This window comes from Bufo bufo, chromosome 1, assembly GCF_905171765.1.
Source record: "Bufo bufo chromosome 1, aBufBuf1.1, whole genome shotgun sequence".
NCBI classification, from domain to species: Eukaryota; Metazoa; Chordata; class Amphibia; order Anura; family Bufonidae; genus Bufo; species Bufo bufo.
Window position 1 is genome coordinate 688,209,121 of NC_053389.1, and position 22,273 is coordinate 688,231,393.

Below are 22,273 nucleotides of genomic sequence, written 5' to 3' on the forward strand. Positions count from 1 at the left end.
TGAGTACTCATCTCCGTGTGTTTCGATTTCCTGTTTCCCCTGCGGGTCTTCTTCCCTGATTGTAAGTCCGAGTGACTTGCGTGCGTTGTGGTCTCTGTGCATTGTGCTGTTGTATTGGGGGTGATCGTGAGCGCCGTCTCCCTCTCAGTGGGGTACGTTCTCTCCTTGGTGTGTGTATTGTGGGGCTGAAATCTCTGTGTCTTAGGTTGTAATTGTGTGGTTGTGTTGGTGTTTGGTGATAGTCTTTTCTGGGGGTTGTTTTCTCCATAGGTCGGTGTATTCGGGATTTGTGGTGGGGGGGAGTCCTGTCTAAAAAATGTGTTTCAGACAAACTTTCATATTGATTTGTGATGGGTATATTGTACATAATTTTTGGGTCTTCTTGTTCAGATCCTATATCCCTTTGTACCTTCCTCTGGGATTCCACATTAGGTACGTTGTGTGTTCTATGGGTACTCCTAGATGAATCACTGGAATGATATTCTTGATTCTGAGAATTTTGTGGTCTATCCATATCATGCATTTTATCATTGCCCCTATTAAAAATCTTTTTAGTTTTTCTATAAATAATATCTTGTTCTAGGGAGTCTAGACTTTTACAAATCCGTGACTGCCATAGATTATATTCTTCATTGTGGGGAAATTTTTCAATCATGGACTTACTGATTTCAATCTGTTGATTGATATCACTCAGCATTTGTGTTCTACGAGTTATAATTAATTGTATTAGTGCCATAGATTGTGTCCGTAACATAGATTCCCATTCCTGATTAAAATCTTCACAATATAGGTCCTGTGCTGGTTGTTTAAAAATCCTTAGTCCCTTTGGAATTGTATCATTAGAAATATAGTAATTCAATGTCTTAATTTCCCATCGCTGCCTAAGTTGTTTATGCAGCAATGTCTCCAAATTCCGAAAGGCCTCAGACACAGTCTTATCCTCTATCTGTCTATTTTTATCATTTATAAATATAAATTCCTCTACTTTTTTGCGCTTATTTTCCACACAGTTCCAGATATCCGTCATCTTAGTGGGGCACACCCCTTAGAGTGAAAAGAATTGGCAGAAAAAGGCAAGGTAGGGAGGCTCAACACTTGAAATGAACGGATAACGGTGGGTTCACTGCTAATTGGGTCACTCACCCAATTAAGAAAATGAAATATATAGCAAAGAAAAGCAGGCGACACCACCTTCTGGAATAAGCGTGGAAAAGTGGAAATACTCTTTGGAATATTTATTCAGAGATATCACACATATAAAAATGGCCAATATAATGATATAAAATACACTAAAACATATCAGTTACAATAATACACTGAATAAAAACAATTGAATCAATAAGGAAGTGGTCTCCTAAAATAATGTCACATGAGATGAATTGCGGCAGAGAGCTGTAAAATTTTTTTGCCAAATAGGACTGTCTCTGTGAGACTCTTACCGCTCAATAGTCCCGATGTCTCAGGTAAACTTCCACAGAGCGGTGGAGAGGTGTAATCACCAGAACCCTGGACGCTGGATGTTGAACAAGCGTGCAGTAAGTAGTCACACGTCGGTGCAGGATACAGACACCGGAGCGCAGGACGCTGAGTGCTGAATATTCAACTTGGAGGGCGTGCTCTCAGTCAGGTGATCCTATGCAAATGGATCAGATGTTCTGATCAGCTGACAAGCAACGCCCAATCACGTACCGCTCAGGTCCTTGTACCAAAGGTCACTAGGCACAGCGTCAATCCAGGTCCTCAAATAGCAGTATTGGTGGATAATATTACGAGTGTAAATACTCTTTGTCCACGGGATCTTTCGTACTTTGGGTCCGGACCAGTACTGGATATGAAAGTTGCGTAGTCCGCTAGACGCGTTTCGAGGCCTCCTGCCGGGAGTTTTAATAATATCTGTTGTGTCCTTAATGTAGGAAGGTGTACTCTTAACAAACGGTTGCAGAATTTGGTCAATGTAATGCGATAAGTTACATGTAATGGATCCTATCCCCGAGATGATGGGACGACCTGGAGGGTATTTATTATTTTTATGCACTTTAGGCATCACTATATCTACAATGAATGAATAAAATGAATAAAATGAACAAAATGAATAAAAGGAATTTTTTCGGCGAAAAATTTTTCGGCAAAATAACATTTTTGGGGCAGGAAGTTTTTTTTTTGCAAAAAATATTTTTGCCAGAGATTTTTTTGCTGAATAGGTTTTTTGCTGAATAAATTTTTTGCTGAATAAATATATGAAAGTATATATAGATGGTATTTTCCCTGTTGAACAACTATATGACTATGTTTTGTTGAAGTTTGAGAAACGCATGTGTGCATATGAGAACGAGAAAACACACAAGAAACGCATGCGAGCATGTGGGAGTGAAAAAACGCACAGGAAATGCATGTGTGCATTAGGATCTATTTTGGCAATGCTATGTGGGCTATGCAATGAAAAAACGCATAAGAAACGCATGTGTATATATGAAAATGAAAAAACGCACAGGAAATACATGTGTGTATTGAGATCTATTTTGGCAATGCTATGAGGGAGCTGTGTGAATATTATTATATTGGTAATTTATTGGTACTCCTATAGATATGCGAAAAGAAAATGTACATATATTTTATTTTATTTTATGTAATGATTGTTACTATGTTTGTCTCCATGTTAGTATTCATTTTATAATCCACTCCATGTTTTTAGGATACAACCCATGATTCAGTGGGCCTTAACCTGAACACAGGTTGTATGAATGATTTTAATTATGTATCCTATATAATGTCTGAAAGAGCGCAGTCTGGTAGCTACTGAGGAAGAGGCAGGAGGCCTCGAAACGCGTCTAGCGGACTACGCAACTTTCATATCCAGTACTGGTCCGGACCCAAAGTACGAAAGATCCCGTGGACAAAGAGTATTTACACTCGTAATATTATCCACCAATACTGCTATTTGAGGACCTGGATTGACGCTGTGCCTAGTGACCTTTGGTACAAGGACCTGAGCGGTACGTGATTGGGCGTTGCTTGTCAGCTGATCAGAACATCTGATCCATTTGCATAGGATCACCTGACTGAGAGCACGCCCTCCAAGTTGAATATTCAGCACTCAGCGTCCTGCGCTCCGGTGTCTGTATCCTGCACCGACGTGTGACTACTTACTGCACGCTTGTTCAACATCCAGCGTCCAGGGTTCTGGTGATTACACCTCTCCACCGCTCTGTGGAAGTTTACCTGAGACATCGGGACTATTGAGCGGTAAGAGTCTCACAGAGACAGTCCTATTTGGCAAAAATTTTTTACAGCTCTCTGCCGCAATTCATCTCATGTGACATTATTTTAGGAGACCACTTCCTTATTGATTCAATTGTTTTTATTCAGTGTATTATTGTAACTGATATGTTTTAGTGTATTTTATATCATTATATTGGCCATTTTTATATGTGTGATATCTCTGAATAAATATTCCAAAGAGTATTTCCACTTTTCCACGCTTATTCCAGAAGGTGGTGTCGCCTGCTTTTCTTTGCTATATATTTCGTTTCATTTTATGCAGCCGATCTGACTTGTCTAGCACAGAGCTGAAAATGTTAACCCCCAAAAAAAAAAATAACAGCATGCCCAGCTCTTCTGCCTATGTATGAATTAGTGTTCTACCAAGGAGGCATGTGCATCGCACCGCATTTTATACGGCACGGCCGTGTTGTGCCGCCCTCCTATGCCATGTCAGTGACACCTATTATGCCGCCCTCCTGTGCACAGGTACATCACACCGCATGTCATCCCGCCCTCCTGTGCACTTGTTTACAGCGCAGTGGTGTGATGCCGCCCTCCTGTGCACACGTGTTCGGCACCGCTATTTTGTGCCACCCTTCTGGGCACATTACACGGCTTAGCGGTGTTGTGCCACCCTCCATGCTCGGGTACCTGGCACAGCTGTCTCGTGCCGCCCTCCTGTGCACATGCGTGTGGTACCGCCGTGTTATACCGCCCTGACGCGTGCATGGGGGAGGGCGGGATAACCCTTAAACGGGCCCTTCCTTTCTCAGGTGGAGATGCTGTTTTCCGGTTGTCTTATGTGCCATTTCGGGCTCAGGGCTGTCTTTATGAGCTTGTTGTCTTTACCTAGGTGCTGATAAATTTTTAAAAAATGAACAGGGCTGCAGTACCGTCTGATATCCAGTCTTCCCGTTCAGCCAAGTAGCTGCTCAGCTTCCCGAATTTCTTCAGGTATCTCGCACACGTCATTTTGTCTGTTTTCCATGCTTCTTGTCTCGCTCTCACACATCATCTGTAGTCTCCCTGGATCCCCCAGGCTTGTTCTGTCTCTGTCATCCTGGATCCCCCAGGTACACGCTGTCTCTGTCATCCTGGATCGCCCAGGCTCGCTTTGTCTCTGTTATCCTGGATCGTCCAGGCACACGCTGCCTCTGTCATCCTGGATCGCCCAGGCTCGTTCTGTCTCTGTCATCCTGGATCGCCCAGGCTCGCTCTGTCCCTGTTATCCTGGATCGTCCAGGCACACGCTGCCTCTGTCATCCTGGATCGCCCAGGCTCACTCTGTCTCTGTCATCCTGGATCACCCAGGCTCGCTCTGTCTCCGTCATCCTGCATCACCCAGGCACACGCCGCCTCTGTCCTCCTGGGTCGCCCAGGCTCGTTCTGTCTCTGTCATCCTGGATCGCCCAGGCTCGCTCTGTCTCTATCATCCTGGATCACCGAGGCCCACGCTGCCTCTGTCATCCTGGTTCGTCCACTCCCGTTCCGTCCAGGCCTTCCTGAGCACGTTGGGTCCACTTACACGGACAATTTCTCTAATTTGTCTTCTACCTGCACCTCCAGGGTTAATTTTCAGCCTGATTCACTCGGGTATTCTTGTTGACCAGTGTCCACCTGAATCGCTCAGATCCGCGTACTGGCTGTCTTTTCCTAAAATAACTCAGACGTCAGCCACCATCAGGGTCCATCTTAGTTTCCACCCCATACCTTTCCGGTGCCTTTCCTGAAATCTCAGGACATTTAACAGCCTGGCACCTGCCTAAATCGCTCAGGCCCATGTCTCCACCATGTCGCTCGGGTCTTCTTTTCCTATCACGGCACGTACACGTCCAGGATCGCCCAGGGTCAGGTATTTCATACTGAGTCACTCAGGACCTCACTTGATTCACTCAGGTCCATCTAATTGGTACAAGTACTTCTTCAGTATGCCTGACCTGGGGGTATCTAAAACTGTAATTAGGTATAATTGCATGTATTGTTTTCTATTTTCATTTATTTGGCAGTACATTCCAGCCGAGAAGCCATGGTTGGCATCGGTTGGCAGGAACGGGGCTGGCCGGCCTGTTTCTCCATTCCGGTGGGAGTGGGCTGGTCCTGCTTCTGCTAGGGGGGGAGTTCAAGTATGGAGACAGAGAGGGGAGGAAGCGCATGCCAGAGCTTCTATTCCTGGGAACAAAAGATGAGATCAAAAAAAAAAAGCTTCAAGAACGCAGCGGAGAGACCAGACACCGGTGTGATCAGTAAGGTGCTGCCTTGCGGACACTGCTGCGGGGTCAGGGACTGCTGCTCTGATTCCCATCACCTATACTACCACTAGCCCAGGTCAAGTTTAAGTTGGAACCTCCAGTGGACCCCCAATTGTACCAATCAATTGCTGCACAATCGCTCTATGCCTCCTCGACTGGGGCCAGAAACTGCACCTTCCACTGCTGCTACTAGATGTAACACAAGTTATCCCCTCTAGGGTAGCTAACTCCATGAATGTTGTCTTAGTAGTGGGGTTTTGTTGCCGTGCTATTTTCCGGTTTCCTAATGTACTATTTTGGGCAATCTTTTCTTAAAACAAACAGGGTTGCGGTACTGTCTGATATTCAGTCCTCCCGATCAGCCAAGTAGCTGCTCAGCTTCCTGAATTCTTCAGGCATCACGTATCCGTCTTTTGCCTGTCTTCCCAGCTTCTTGTCGCACTCTCACATCATCTGAGGTCCCCCTGGATCGCCCAGGCTCGCTCTGCCTCTGTCATCCTGGATCGGCCAGGCCCGCCCTGCCTCTGTCATCCTGGATCACCCAGGCTTGTTCTGTTTCTGTCATCCTGGATCGCCCAGGCTCGCTCTGCTTCTGTCATCCTGGATCACCCAGGCTCGCCCTGTCTCTGTCATCCTGGATCACCCAGGCTCGCTCTGTCCCTATCATACTGGATCGCCCAAGCTCACTCTGCCTCTGTCATCCTGGTTCGCCCAGGCTCGCTCTGCCTCTGTCTTCCTGGATCGCCCAGGCTCGCTCTGTTACCTGTCATCCTGGATTGCCCAGGCTCGCTCGGTCTCTGTCATCCTGGATCGCCCAGGTTCGCTCTGCCTCTGTCATCCAGGATCATCCAGGCTCGCACTGCCTGGGTCGTCCTGGATCGCCCAGGCTCGCTCTGACTCTGTTTTCCTGCATCGCCCAGGCTCTCTCTGTTTCGGTTATCCTGGCTGGCCCAGGCTCGCTCTGTCTCTATCATCCTGGTTCGCCCAGGCTCGCTCTACCTCTGTCATCCAGGATCGCCCTGGCTCGTTCTGTCATCCTGGATCGCCCATGCTCGCTCTGCGCCTGTCATCCTGGATCGCCCAGGCTTGCTCTGTCTCTGTCATTCTGGATCGCCCAGGCTCGCTCTGCCTCTGTCATCCTGGATCGCCCAGGCTCGCTCTGCTCCTGTCATCCTGGATCGCCCAGGCTCGCTCTGCTCCTGTCATCCTGGATCGCCCAGGCTCGCTCTGCTCCCGTCATCCTGGATCGCCCAGGCTCGCTCTGCTCCTGTCATCCTGGATCGCCCAGGCTCGCCCTGTCTCTGTCATCCTGGAGCGCCCAGGCTCGTTCTGTCTCTATCATTCGGCATCGCCCAGGCTCACTCTGCCTCTGTCATCCTGGTTCGCCAAGGCTCGCTCTGCCTTTGTCATCCAGGATCTCCCAGGCTCGCCCTACCTCAGTCATCCTGGATTGCCCAGGCTTGCTCTGCCTCTGTCTTCCTGGATCGCCCAGGCTCGCTCTGTTTCGGTTATTCTGGATTGCCCAGGCTCGCTCTGTCTCTGTCATTCTGAATCGCCCAGGCTCGCTCTGCCTCTGTCATCCTGGATCACCCAGGCTCGCTCTGCCTCAGTCATCCTGGATCGCCCAGGCCCACGTTGCCTCTCTCATCCTGGATCACCCAGGCCCGCGTTACCTCTCTCATCCTGGATCGCCCAGGCTCGCTCTTCCTCTGTCATCCTGGACCGTCACTTTACTAACTACCCAGTGCCTTCCCGAATCGTTCAGGTCATTTAACAGCCCAGCTCCTGCCTGAATCGCTCAGGCCCTTGTTACCTCCCGTGTCGTTCGGTTCAAATAACTATTTCCCTCCTAACAGTGTGGGTAGTCTTTTTGCCCACTTATTCAGGCCTACCCCGCACTGGCTCCGGGCACAGTTCAGCCAGATAGATCATGGAGGGTGATAGGCATCCCTCCCAACTCCACGCCAATGTACACCTCAGCCCCTACCACAAGTATTAAGGCTGGTTACAGCCTGTATTTGTGGGCGGGGCTGCTGGCTATATCTTCTCACGCGACCTCACCCTGAGGACGGTCGCTTCATGCCCCACCCTCCCGACCCTTCTTTCTTTCATTCCACTCTCTTGGGTGGCCCACTTATTCAGGCCTACACCGCACTGGCTCCGGGCACAGTTCAGCCAGATAGATCATGGAGGGTGATAGGCATCCCTCCCAACTCCATGCCAATGTACACCTCAGCCCCTACCACAAGTAAGCGTCAGTGTCTTCCTGACAACTAGACGCAGTGTTAAAAGGCACTGACGCATACCAGCGCAGTGAGGTCAGAGGCCAGACGAAGCGCAAATTCACGCGAAACGTCCGTCGCCGCTTTCATGTCCGTGCACTATGCAGATATGCTCCTGCCCATCGCTTTTATATTAAGAATAAAGGATTTCACTTCAGCAGTGGTGAGTGCCGCCCTTCTTTTTGTTTTTTCCTCTCCATTTTGCTCACCAGTAATATGTGCTAGCTTATAAGCATGGGAAAAACACATATCTCCATATGGTAATGCTATAGCTTAGTGGTTAAATGTTAAGTTTTACATGTAGAGATCCCAGGTTTGAATCTTGGGAGATACGTCAACATATTTTTCTTCAGATTTTTTTTTCTTCCACATTTATCCCATTAGAAAAGTCTATGTCCTTATCATATTGAGAATATAGTTTTTTTTTTAGAAAGGTAATAATAATATTTTTTGTGTGTGAATAAACCAGTAATAGGTTTTAGCAACATATAACAATTCTCAATATAGTAATGCCTTATTCTACATTATTTATTAGAGTATTGCCTAATATGGTTTTAATTAAGAGAGAGGAAAAAAAATAACAGAAAGAAAACTTACATCTCTCCTAGGACCTCTACACCGCATGTAGAGGTCCTAGGAGAGATGTAAGTTTTCCTATACCACTAAACTAAAGCATTGCCACATAGATATATGAGTTTTTTCTATGCTTATAAACTGACACACAGTACTGGTGTCTTTCTAAGGCCTCCTGCACACGACCCTATGGCTTTTTCAGTGTTTTGTGGTCCGCTTTTCATGGATCCGTTGTTCCGTTTTTTGTTTCCGCTGTGTTTCCCTTTCTGTTCCTTTTTCCGTTCCGTTTTTCCGTATGGCATTTACAGTATACAGTAATTACATAGAAAAAATTTGGCTGGGCATAACATTTTCAATAGATGGTTCCGCAAAAAACTGAAAGGATACGGAAGACATAAGGATGCATTTCCGTATGTGTTCCGTTTTTTTTGCGGACCCATTGACTTGAATGGAGCCACGGAACGTGATTTGCGGGCAATAATAGGACATGTTCTATCTTCCAACGGAACAACGGAAATACGGAAATGGAATGCATACGACGTACATTCCGTTTTTTTGCGGAACCATTGAAATGAATGGTTCCTTATACGGACCGTATACGGAACGCAAAAAACGGCCCGAACGGGGAAAAAAACGGTCGTGTGCAGGAGGCCTAATCATATATTCTGCTTGTGAATAAAGCATTAATATGTATATTAGCTTTTTGAGCAGATCTCAGTGTGGTGAATCTATAGTACATAGTGATATGATATTTACATGCTCGCACACAGCTCTTAGACAGGGCTCTGCCCTCAGCCTGCTGTCTAGCCCTGTTAATCAAGAGGATGGGGGAGTGTGCAGAGCACAGGGGGTTTTACAAGTTTATTATCTGGCATAAAATGGGTGTTTTTTTAATACCAGAATATAACAGCGGTATATAACGCTTGTATTGGACTGTCAGAAATGCAGCAAAGGCTGCAAATTTATTATCTTGCCCAAAATGGGTGTTTTTTTTAAAACAAGAAAATAACACCAGTATCTAACGCTTGTATTGGACTGTCACAAATTCAGCAAAGGACCCAAAATGTATTATCTTGCAAAAAATGGGTGTTTTTTTAAACCCTGAATATAACTGCAGTATTTAAACCTTGTATTTGACTGTCACAAATGCCCATATGCTGTGCTGGTGCACTGAACTTGCATAAAATGGCCGCCGACGCCCACCTAACTAACAGACGGATAAAAAAAAAAATTCTGTGTCACTGGGCTCAGGGCAGGGTACAAAAATGGTCCACTTGCACCCACAAAACAAAATCACTGTAGATCGCTGAGTTAACAAGTTGGTAAGGCTGATTAGTCAGCCTGCATTTGTGGGAGGGGCGGAGGCTCTTCATATACGAGCTATAGCCGCACTCACAGGCGTGTGTTCTCAGGTGCACAGGCCGCATGTTACCTTGTCTGTCCAGGTTCAGCCACGGCTGATACTATATGTTTTTGTCTTGTTACCTGGATCGCCCAGGCCGAGTTAAATGTTGTATGTCACCTGGATCGCCCAGGCCAAGTTAAATGTTGTATGTCACCTGGATCGCCCAGGTTCAGCTACTGCAGATGCCATGCTATGTCATTTGTCTTGTTAGGCTACTTTCACACTAGCGTTCGGAGCGGGTCCGTCTGATGTTTCATCAGACGGATCCGCTCCTATAATGCAGACGTTTGCATCCGTTCAGAACGGATCCGTCTGCATTATAACTTAGAAAAATTTCTAAGTGTGAAAGTAGCCTGAACGGATCCGTCCCCCATTGACTTTCAATGTAAAGTCTGGACGGATCCGTTCAGGCTACTTTCACACTTAGAAATTTTTCTAAGTTATAATGCAGACGGATCCGTTCTGAACGGATGCAAACGTCTGCATTATAGGAGCGGATCCGTCTGATGAAACATCAGACGGACCCGCTCCGAACGCTAGTGTGAAAGTAGCCTAACAAGACTTTCAATAGTCAATGGGGGCGGATCCGTTTGAAGATTGAGCCATATAGTGTCATCTTCAAACGGATCCGTCCCCATTGACTTACATTGTAAGTCTGGACGGATCCACTTGCCTCCGCACGGCCAGGCGGACACCCGAACGCTGCTGAGCGGAGCGGAGGCTGAACGCCGCCAGACTGATGCATTCTGAGCGGATCCGCGTCCACTCAGAATGCATTAGGGCTGGACGGATCCGTTCGGGGCCGCTTGTGAGCCCCTTCAAACAGAGCTCACAAGCGGAGCCCCGAACGCTAGTGTGAAAGTAGCCTTACCTGGATAGCCCAGGATAAGCTAAATGTTGGGTGATAACTGGACCGTCAGGTTCAGCCGCTGCTGATACTACGCTATATGTCATGTTTTGTTGTTAGAATAAGTCTCTGCCATACCCCACTCTATCAGTATATCGGGTTTACTCTACTCGCACCTAGAGCTGCGTTCACACGTCCTATACTACTACAGGTTCTTTCCAGGCCCATTTCAAGAACTGCATTCATGTCGCTGTTACATCTATGTTATGCTCCGTTCACAACCAGAGCTGCTGTTATACCAAATTTCATGCTCTGCTTATACCCAGAGTTCTGTTCACACTTATACTGCTACACCAGGTCGTATACCCCACTCACCAAAGCCGCTTTCCATGTCTTGTGTCACATCAAGTTAATATTCCGTGCACATCCAAAGCTGCGTCCGCATGTCTGCTTTTACATCTTGTCCTATACTCCATTCACTACTAGTGCTGCGTTCACGTGTCTGCTTTCGCATCACGTCAATACTCTGCTCACTTTCAAATTGTGCCCATACCATGTTTTTATAGGTACCACTCACATCCAAAGCTCCATTCACCCATTTGTTGTTACATCATGTGTTGTACTCTGCTTCCACTCAAAGCTGCATTCTCCTGTTTATTGCTACGTCATGGTTTTACTCAATAGTCTCACCGGGGCAGTCTGCAACCATCGCTCTGGTTCTTTAATCCTGGTTCATATTCACTCAGACTGGTCTCCTTTTACTTCTGGTTCGTATTTACTTAGATTGGTCTCCTGCCCCAGTTCACCAAACAGCTCCTCAGCGGAGGTCAGTCGGCCAATAGGAGAAAGTTTCCTGCTATGTTTTCACAAGCTGTTCATTTGTTTGTCACGATAAGAGACTTCTCTTAGCGAACTTGCAATGACTCAGGCTCTTGTTTTTCTCCGATCTCTGTTTCAATTTCATGTTTACGTTTATGGTTCGCGGTGGTTAGTGTTATGTATGCACGTGCTTCGGATTTCTAATGTCTATATTTTCAACGCCTGTTGGCAGTTATGTTCCTTAGGCCACCTTCTAGCCAATCCAATCATTCAAGCCTCTGTATATCCTATCAGGTCCGGCTTACGTTTTAATTACTTATCGTCACCGCAACGTCATCCCTCTGGCTTCGGGGGCCCTATGATTGATCCGGCCTCATGGCTCCGGGGGCCCCTTGACCGTTTTTCATGTTTTGTTTGTTAGGGGTACGACATGGTTGTAGGCTGGTTAGTGGTCCAGGTTTGCTGTTGGAGGGGATCATGGTTATGCGAGTCCCCAAGGCATTCCGGTGCTGCATAAGTGGTTTAAAAAAAAACAAAAAGCAAAAAAAACATAAGAGGCTCGCCCGAGTGGCCCTTCGCTTATAGGTCCTCATGATTGGCACTGACACTTGTAGTTCGCACGGCCATCTGATACTTTTTTCCGCCATAAGGGACTCGCACGCATGGCTCCCGCCATAAGGGACTCGCACGCATGGCTCCCGCCATAAGGGACTCGCACGCATGGCTCCCGCCATAAGGGACTCGCACGCATGGCTCCCGCCATAAGGGACTCGCACGCATGGCTCCCGCCATAAGGGACTCGCACGCATGGCTCCCGCCATAAGGGACTCGCACGCATGGCTCCCGCCATAAGGGACTCGCTGGAGTGGCTCTTGGCTTAGAGGATTTCACAATTGTCATCGACATTGGTAGGTCATACGGCCATCTGATACCCCAGCTTTACCCCATGTCTTTGTCTTTCTAGGTTATCGAGTCCCGGTTGATTACTAAACCCGTCGGGTTAAGCCCCAATCTTTTCCCCAGCCATCCTCAATTCTAAGGTTCGCACCCCCGGCGGCTGCCCGGCCCCATGGGCCCCTGGTGGTTGCTTCGGCCCCATGGCTTCATCTCCCTCACAGCAGCAGCATCCTCTCCCTACACTAGTAACAGCAGAGTGACGTGCAGCGCTACGTGACTCCAGCTTATATAGAGGCTGGGTCACATGCTGCACTGGCCAATCACAGCCATGCCATTAATAGGCATGGCTGTGATGGCTTCTAAGGGCACAGAGTTAAACGCTTGTTGATTGGCTGGTCTACTAAAAAGTTCTTGTCCGGGGTCCAAAAATCCTAATGTTCGGTACGAACCCGAACTTTACAGTTCGGGTTCGCACAACCCTAATTATGTGCCAAAATAAATTAAAATATAAGTAAAAAAAAGGTAAAAAATACAAAAAAAAAAAGGTAAAAAATAAATAAATGGCGTCGATAATGGAAACCATCGGTAAATTCACCTCGTTCACTCAAACCTATACATGCTGCATATCATAACAATCATCACAAAATAGGGAAACCATTCCAATAAATTATTTTTGTGTCAGTTTTAATATTTAAGAAATAAAAGGCTATAATTTGAAAAATAAATGACTTTTTAAAAAGAATTTGCAGTTTTCCCTAAGGGCTCGTTCATACAAGGTTTTTTGCGTTTCCATATACGGGCCGTATACAGAACCATTCATTTCAATGGGTCTGCAAAAGATGCGGACAGCACTCTGTGTGCTGTCCGATTCCGTTGCTCCATTCCGTGGCCCCGCAGAAATTATGAGGCATGTCCTATTCTTGCCCATTTTGCGGACAATAGGCATTTCTATAATGGACCTCCTGTTCCGTTCCGCACACGGGCGGCATCCGTTTTTTGCGGATCCGCGATTTGCGGATAGCAAAAAATGTCACGGTCGTGTGCATGAGCCCTTAATTAAACCTAAAAAAAAAGGCAAAAGAATCAAGTAAAAAATAAGCAAAAATTATTAGTCAAACAAATAAAAAAAGTGTTATGGTCACTAAACCACCACGGACCTGCATTTTCCCCTCAAGACGCCAGTTTTCCGGCAAAACATGTCGGGAAGCAGGGAGTGCGTTTGTGTGTGTTTTTAGTTTCAGCAGCAAGCAGTTAGCATAAGAGAAAGTAAGAATAAATGTGTAGGGCAACATAGAAACAAAATGTAACTGGTTAGAGCACGCACTGACTGCCGTAAGCTACATTGTTGCATCTCAGTAAGGCCTATTGCACACAAACGTGTGCTGCCCGTTGCCGTATTGCGGACCGCATTTCACTTCAATGGGTCCATAAATCTGGAGATGCGGAATGGTGAAGTGCTTCCGTGGGGTTTCGTCCCGTACTTCCGTTCCGCAAAAAGATAGGACATGTTCTATCACGTCCAATCTTTTTGCGGAACACTGCGGCTGCCCTACGGTCGGTGTTCGTGCACGGCCACGGGGCGCACACGTTCGTGTGCAGGAGGCCTAAGTGTTGCTGTGGAAAACTAACAGCACACTTTTGATACTTCAGACTATAAAGACTAAAAGTCCAAGTAGGCTAACTGCTTGATATCTGCTGATAGTTTTAAAGAAAAAGGTCTCACAGTAGTTAGTAGTTTCATGTTTAATTCAGAAATGAAGGTTAAGTTTTAACTAGTTGCACATGAAATTAGACGAATTATGGTCAAATGACCAGATGTAAATAGATACTAAACCACCACGTGCACAAAATCCCAGAAAATTTGCCTGGACATTCAGGCCTTTTTTGGCCCGGTCATGAAAGGGTTAAAGCAGGTTTTGCATAGTGATGTCTTGCAGTTAAATGACTATTACATGGCTAATAATGACTATAAAATACTATTGCCAGAACAGGCCTTCTATTAAAGAAGCAATAGGCACATTTATTTACTAATTTCCAGTAAGTCAAGATCCTAAATGAGTCTCTGGAGGCTCTTTTCCCACTAACTAGTTTATGCTTGCCATGAAAAGGACTGGGAATTCACACGTCCGTTAAACAAGGTCCGCGAGATACCGTACTGGCATCCTGCTTAGTGCAAGAGCACACGGCGTCATTGGTTGCTATGATGCCGCGCGCTTCGTGCCGCTGCTGTACAGTAGTACACTCGTATAGATCATACCAGTGTATTACTGTACTGCGGCGGCGGCACAAAGCGCACGGCATAATAGCAACCAATGACACCGTGCGCTCCTGCACTAAGCAGGATGCCAGGCCAGTATCTCGCGGACCTTGTTCCACGGACGTGTGAATTCAGCCTAAGCCATTTCCATTGTGAGTTGTTTCGCTGCATGAAGGTCACAAGCTGAGTGTATTACTGTAGTGCAGCGGCGGCATGAAGCGCACGGCGTCATAGCAACCAATGACGCCGTGCGCTCCTGCTCTGAACAGGAATCCAGCCCGGAATATCACGGACCGCTCTCGGCCGCGGAACACGGCCGTGTGCATTCGGCCTAATCGAGAGCTCAAGGAGTGTTGCACACCTGTAAGTGAGCAAAAAGAAATAGTTGGCTAACCAATCTTTTCTCCATCCAGCAAATAAACTACACCCTACATTTGTAGCAGATGCTGTATTATGGTGTTTTCCAATTTTTTTTTATTTCTCCTCGTGTCTGATTTTGCCATTTTACAGGTCAATAATTTCCATTTGATAAGAATCTTTGGCTTAGGCCTCTTTCACACTTGCGTTGTCCGGATCCGGCGTGCACTCCACTTGCCGGAATTACACTCCGGATCCGGAAAAACGCAAGTGTACTGAAAGCATTTGAAGACGGAACCGTCTTCCAAATGCGTTCAGTGTTACTATGGCACCCAGGACGCTATTAAAGTCCTGGTTGCCATAGTAGGAGCGGGGAGCGGGGGAGCGGTATACTTACAGTCCGTGCGGCTCCCAGGGCGCTCCAGAATGACGTCAGAGCGCCCCATGCGCATGGATGACGTGATCCATGTGATCACATGATCCATGAGCTTGGGGCGCCCTGACGTCACTCTGGAGCGCCCGGGGAGCCGCACGGACGGTAAGTACACTGCTCCCCCGCTCCCCACTACACTTTACCATGGCTGCCAGGACTTTAGCGTCCCGGCAGCCATGGTAACCACTCTGAAAAAGCTAAATGTCGGATGCGGCAATGCGCCGAAACGACGTTTAGCTTAAGGCCGGATCCGGATCAATGCCTTTCAATGGGCATTAATTCCGGATCCGGCCTTGCGGCAAGTGTTCCGGATTTTTGGCCGGAGCAAAAAGCGCAGCATGCTGCGGTATTTTCTCCGGCCAAAAAACGTTCCGTTCCGGAACTGAAGACATCCTGATGCATCCTGAACGGATTTCTCTCCATTCAGAATGCATTAGGATAATCCTGATCAGGATTCTTCCGGCATAGAGCCCCGACGACGGAACTCTATGCCGGAACACAACAACGCAAGTGTGAAAGAGCCCTTAGTATCAAGTTTTCTAAGCAGGTATATTTATACATGATCTAAATGAAAGCGTCTTGAGTGTTGCACAAGTAGTTGTCACAGTATAGTTCCACAGGAATCTAGTAATTCTTTTTCAAAAATGTGTTTTTGGTTTTTAGTAGCTGTAGTAAATTTACAAGGGTATATTCACATTAAATTGAAAAAAAAAAACTGACATTAAAAATGGATACATTTTCAGTTTTTCATTGCCATTTGGTGTCAGTTTGTGCATCCATTTTAACGGTCTTTAAAAATGGATGCATTTCATTAGCGTTTTTTTAAAACCCCAACCCCTGCAGTGCCCTTAGTATATACATATAATGTCTCCCTAGGGCCCACAGTAATTATAATGGCCCCATAGGGTCCCCACTATCCCTAATGACTCCCTTTGTGCCCCCAGTATCTATAATGGCCCCCACTATATATAATGCCAGAACAGCCCCCCTCATGATAGTGCTGACACTGGAGGCAGCAGGACCTGATGCTTCCAGCATGATCATGTGAAGTCACAATACTGGGAGCGTCAGGTTCTGCTGCCTTCAGTGCGGAGTGAGTGTTCCCGCAAGTGTCTGTGGTGAAGTGAATTTTTTTACATACCTTTCACATACCCGTTTTTAACAGCCATTAGACGGATGCACGTTTGTCTAAATAGCCGTTAAAATAGGCCCTTTGATTTCAATTGGGGTCCGCCTGGCCGTCATAACTGCAAAATCAGCAGCAGATTTGTACCTATGAAACTGGCTAACCTGTTGGATGGGCGCTTTGCCGCTGAAGGCATTGGTCCCATGTTCATATGTGCTCGCATTGCTGAGAAATATTAAGCTTTAAGATATGCAAATGAGCCTGTAGGAGCAACGGAGGTGTTGCTGTTACTCCTGGAGGCTATGTCACGCCCCCTGTGCTTTGATTGACAGAGCCAGGCAGTGTAAACATCATCACAAATGGCCCTGATTTCTCCTAAAGTCAATCAAAGTGGAGAGGATGCAGCAGTTGCAGAGAGATCCGAACCTTTAGGTGTAATGGCAACGCCCCCGTTACTCCTAGAGTCTCATTTGCATATATTAAAACATAATTTTTCTCAGCAATGGGGCACATATGAACATGGGACCAACACAGATGCCTTCAGCTGCCAAGTGCACAGGTAACAGATCAGCCAGTTACATAGGTACAAATCTGCTGACAGATGCCCTTAAAAGAAGGATTATGGTGCTAATTTGGTGCAAAATGTCAGTTTAAACCACACTCACTTTCCTGTTGAACCACGACCTTTCCTAGCATGCCGCACCTCCTTGTTGGACTAGGTGCGGATAATTTCTCTAGATGTGCCAAATTAAGCCACATTGTATGCCCTTCCCTACATCAAGTACCAAAAGTAGATAAAGATAACCAAATCAAACAAATGACCCAAAAATATTAGACTTGGTCATTTATTTATTAACCACTAGCAGTCCGCCCATTGACTATAAACGTCCTGGGTGGTCGGGTTTATCTCTGATCGGATGTTTTAGAACGTCCTTTCAGAGATGGCAGCTGCACGCAAATCATGACGCTGCTAAGCTGTCAGTGACAGCAGGGCACCCCAGAGAGAAGGCAGGAACCGTTCTTGGGTGTCCCTGCCTTCTAGATTGTTGTATACAAAGTGGAGCGCTGTGTATACAGATCTAGTGTTGGGCAATAAATCAGTATTAACGATATACCGCAGTATTTTAGTGACGTCATAGGGGCAGACACACGTCACAGTGCTGAATGCCTCTAAAATATCCGGCGCACATTACAGCCGGCACAGTAGAGAAGGAGAGAGTCCCTCCCCACTGTGATCCGGCTGCCGCTGCGCCACCAATGAGAAGGTAATAATGAGGAGGAGGGGAGGGGCTGTGGCCGCTGCACCACCAATGAGAATTACCCTCAATACAAATATAGACTGCGGGTGCCGGGCGTATCACATACCCGGCACCCGGTCTCAATGACAGGAAGCGGCGATCCCGCAAACTGAGGCAATTTACCCCTCAAATGCGGCACCTGAGGGGTTAATTGGCACGGTTCGGTGGGATCCCTGTCATTGAGGCCGAGTGCCGGCTGTGTGATATGGCTGGCACCCGCAGTCTATATTTGTATTATGGGGTTAATTACATTAATTGGTGGCACAGTGCACCCCCCCATAGCCCAGTATTCTAAATTATAATCATTGGTGGCGCAGTGCACCCAAGCCCCCCAGTATTATAATCATTGGTGGCAGTGGCCACAGGGTCCCCTCCCCTCAGAGGCGGCTCTTCCATTAGGCCACTTAGGCCACCGCCTAAGGCCTCGCGCTGGTGGGGGCCTCGCTCTGGCTCCCACCCGACACCGCCACAAGTACTTGCGGCAGTGTCGGGTGGGAGCGTCCTTAGGTCAAAACATTCCAGGCCCCGAATGCTATTCCCCACCCCCCTTGTACTTGTCTGTCCACTAATCTGCTAGGCTGCTGGGCTGCGCGGTCATGAATTCAGTCACTTGACAGCGCAACCCAGTCGTGCGGTGCGTTACGTGCGTAATCTCACGAGACCGGCGGGAGGTCACAGGTCTCGCAGGATTACGCGCCACAGGATGGGGTTGCGCTGTCAAGTGACTGAAGTTAAACTCATGCCCGCGCAGCGCAGCAGCCTAGCAGATCAGTGGACAAGTACAAGGTGGGGGGGAAATTTCATAATATGAAGCAGTGTGTGGGCAAATTTGTGAGGCAGTGTGGGGGGACAAATTACTTAATGGGGCACTGTGGGGGGACAAATTACTTAATGGGGCACTGTGGGGGGACAAATTACTTAATGGGGACAGTGTGGGGGGACAAATTACTTAATGGGGCACTGTGGGGGGACAAATTACTTAATGGGGCACTGTGGGGGGACAAATTACTTAATGGGGCAGTGTGGGGGGACAAATTACTTAATGGGGGAAGTGTGGGGGGACAAATTACTTAATGGGGCACTGTGGGGGGACAAATTACTTAATGGGGCAGTGTGGGGGGACAAATTACTTAATGGGGGCAGTGTGGGGGGACAAATTACTTAATGGGGGCAGTGTGGGGGGACAAATTACTTAATGGGGCAGTGTGGGGGGACAAATTACTTAATGGGGGCAGTGTGGGGGCAAATTACTTAATGTGGGCTGTGTGGGGGGGCAAATCACTTAATGTGGGCAGTGTGGGGGCAATTTACTTAATGGGGGCAATGTGGGGGGCAGTGTTACTAATGAGAGCATTCTAGAAGGGAATTACTATTGGTGGGACTATGAGGAGTACTATTACTATGGGGGGCACTAATATTTCTTCAGGATAGTATTTGGGGGCACAGTGAGCAGCAGGATAACACTGTGGGGACTCCAGGTTGGGGGATGATGATAGAAATGTGAGGAATCTAAGATGTCTGTGTGTCACACACTGCAGAGACGAGGCGGCTGAGAGAAGTTGTACGGACCGAATGGAGAAGACGATGACAGAGAAGATCTACATCCGAGGAGACGTCACCTGGAGGCCCTGGATGTGACAGGTATGTGCTGCTGTATAGCGAGTACAGCACAATGCGGTGTGTGGGGGGAGGGTCGATTTAGAGAACTGGGCCAGGGTTAATGCAAAGTGTTAATATGCACTGTGAATATAAGCCCTGTACTGTGTTGTCACTGTGCATATTAACCCTTTACTGTGATGTCACTGCATATTAAAGGGGTACTCCGGGATAGGAAAATAAATCCCCTATCCAAAGGATAGGAGACAAGTGTCTGATCAGGGGGGTCTGGCCGTTGGGATCCCCCACGATCTCCTGTATGGTACTCCGGATCTCCTTGTGCCCAAAGCGGTGGTCAACACTCCCTCTCCATGTATCTATGGGAGAGCCGCAGATACAACACTTGTGTATCTCCGAGTCCTCCATAGAGATACATGGAGGGGGAGTGTTGACCACACCACCGCTCCGTGCGGTGGTTGACACAGCTTATTTCTTGAGGATTGAGGCGGGGCGCCGTACAGTAGATCACGAGCATCCCAACAATCTTTGTGGGGGCCTCATGTTCGAGTTTCGCCTAAGGCCTCACAAAGTCTAGAGCCACCTCTGCCTCCCCTCTTCATTGGTGGCAGTGGTAGTTTCTGATCGGAGCCCCAGCAGTGAAATCTCAGGGCTCCGATCTGTTACCATGGCAGCCAGGACGCTACTGAAGCCATCCATGGCTGCCATGGTAATCTCCCTGCTGCCGTGTGTACAAAGCACAGGGCAGCAGGGACAATGTGAGATCCTATGCACTCTAATAGATCTCTATTTGGGGGCATAGGACAAGGGATGAAAAGATCCCAGGTTCTATCCCCATAAGGGGGAAAATAGTTATTAAATAAAAAGTAAAAAAAAAAAAGTAAAAACAAAACACCAAAACATTAAAATTTGAAATCACCCCCTTTCCCAATTTACATAACAAAATATATAAACAATAAAAAAAACTAATTAGGTATCGCCACATCCGAAAAAGTCCAAACGTATTGAAAAATATCTCTTGAACACCGTAACAGAAAAGAATTAAAAAAACACACGATTCTCAATTTTTTTGTCTCCTTCTCACGTAAAAAATAGGATAGGACAGTTCTATTATGGCCCGCACGTTCCATAAATTGCATTTAATTTTTCTTTTGCGTGGTATCGAGTATTGCATTACATTTTTATGGGACAGATATTGAATCAAAATTTTGGTATTGTGACAACCCTAGTCACAGGGGTATAAGTCCTTGAATGGCATCTAGTGGCTGTAAACCCCCAGAGCCAGGAGACCGGCGCTGGATAACAGTCGCTGCACTCTGGGGGTTGCTGCACAGAGAGGCCGGGACTGAGAACATGCCCCTTCCGAAGAAGCTGTGCGAAACGCGCGTCAGGGGTGCGCTCACCTAGGTTTCCAGGTTGGTTTCCCCCACATTTTACTTTATGTATGTTTTCCATGCTGGTTGTGTATTTAGGTGTTGGGTGCATGTTGCAATTCATTTAGCCATTTGGTGTGATTAATATCATCCACACATTGCACCCATTTACACTCATAACTGAGGCTAGCATGGCAACATTTATATTACTAAATAAGCTTACGCCACTATTTGGTCTGGATATGAGATTATTTATCTCAGTTATTTGCCATTAGGCTTACTCAGACTAACAGGTGACGTATGCTTACGGGATAGACCCACCATCTGGTACCTTGGTGTGGCACTGGTCCACAGTGCCACCAGATTACTGCTACTTGTTCATCAATTTTATTCATTATTGTCTATGTTGTTGTCCTTTATGTGACTATTTAATAAAATATATTATTCATGCATATGTGTTTTGTTGTTTTTCGGATATATTGAGTTGTTGCTCACATATGATTTTCTCATTTCTTTGAGAAACTATTTTCGGTTCTACTCTGGGGGCTGCAGTAATATGGCTGTAGTGTGTATATGGGAAGCGTCAGTCTTTAGTAAATGACCCTCAATGTTTTATTTGACTGAAAGGCATCTTTATGATGCCAAGGTGCCCTTCCTGACAATGTGCACCTATGATGGGCACACTCTGAACAACCCACTTTATCAGGGTTTTCCGCTAGGATGTCCCATTTTCTGTGGGAGCTGTGTAGATGGCTGATTGCTGCTATCTCCAGCACTCCCATAGTCAATGAATGGAGCAGCAGGGGGCACGACCACTCCATCAGACTTGGGATGAACGGTGACCCCGTTCTTGGCGGGCAACTAAGAGATATTACTGCATGGGGGCATCAAGGAGACATTATAATGTATGAGGGCAAGAAGGAAACACAAGTACATGTTTTGAGTGTTTCTAAATGGGCATTTATCGCAATATATATCGTTATCGCGATACATTTAATATTGTTATCGTGGGAATATTTTTTATATTGCACAACCCTATACAGATCAGGAAGCAATGTGCTGCTTCCTGTCCCGGACCGGTGCAGCCGGGGCCGGGGAGTGCAGGAGCTGTCGGGTCTTCCATAGACCACAATCAAGCCCTCCACTGAGGCTGTACAGCACAATATAAGGGTCCATTCACACGTCCACAAAATGAGTCTGCATCCTTTCCGCAACTTTGCGGAACGGGTGTGGACCCATTCATTTTCAACGGGGCCCGCAAAAGATGCGGACAGCACACCGTGTGCTGTCCACATCCACACTTCCGTTCCGCGGCCCTGCAAAAACAATACAACATGTCCTATTCTTGTCCGCATTCACAGACAAGAAAAGGCATTTCTATTAGGCTCCATTCACACGACCGCAAATGGGTCCACATCTGTTCTGCAATTTTGCGTAACGGGTGCGGACCAATTCATTATCTATGGGGACGGAATGGATGCC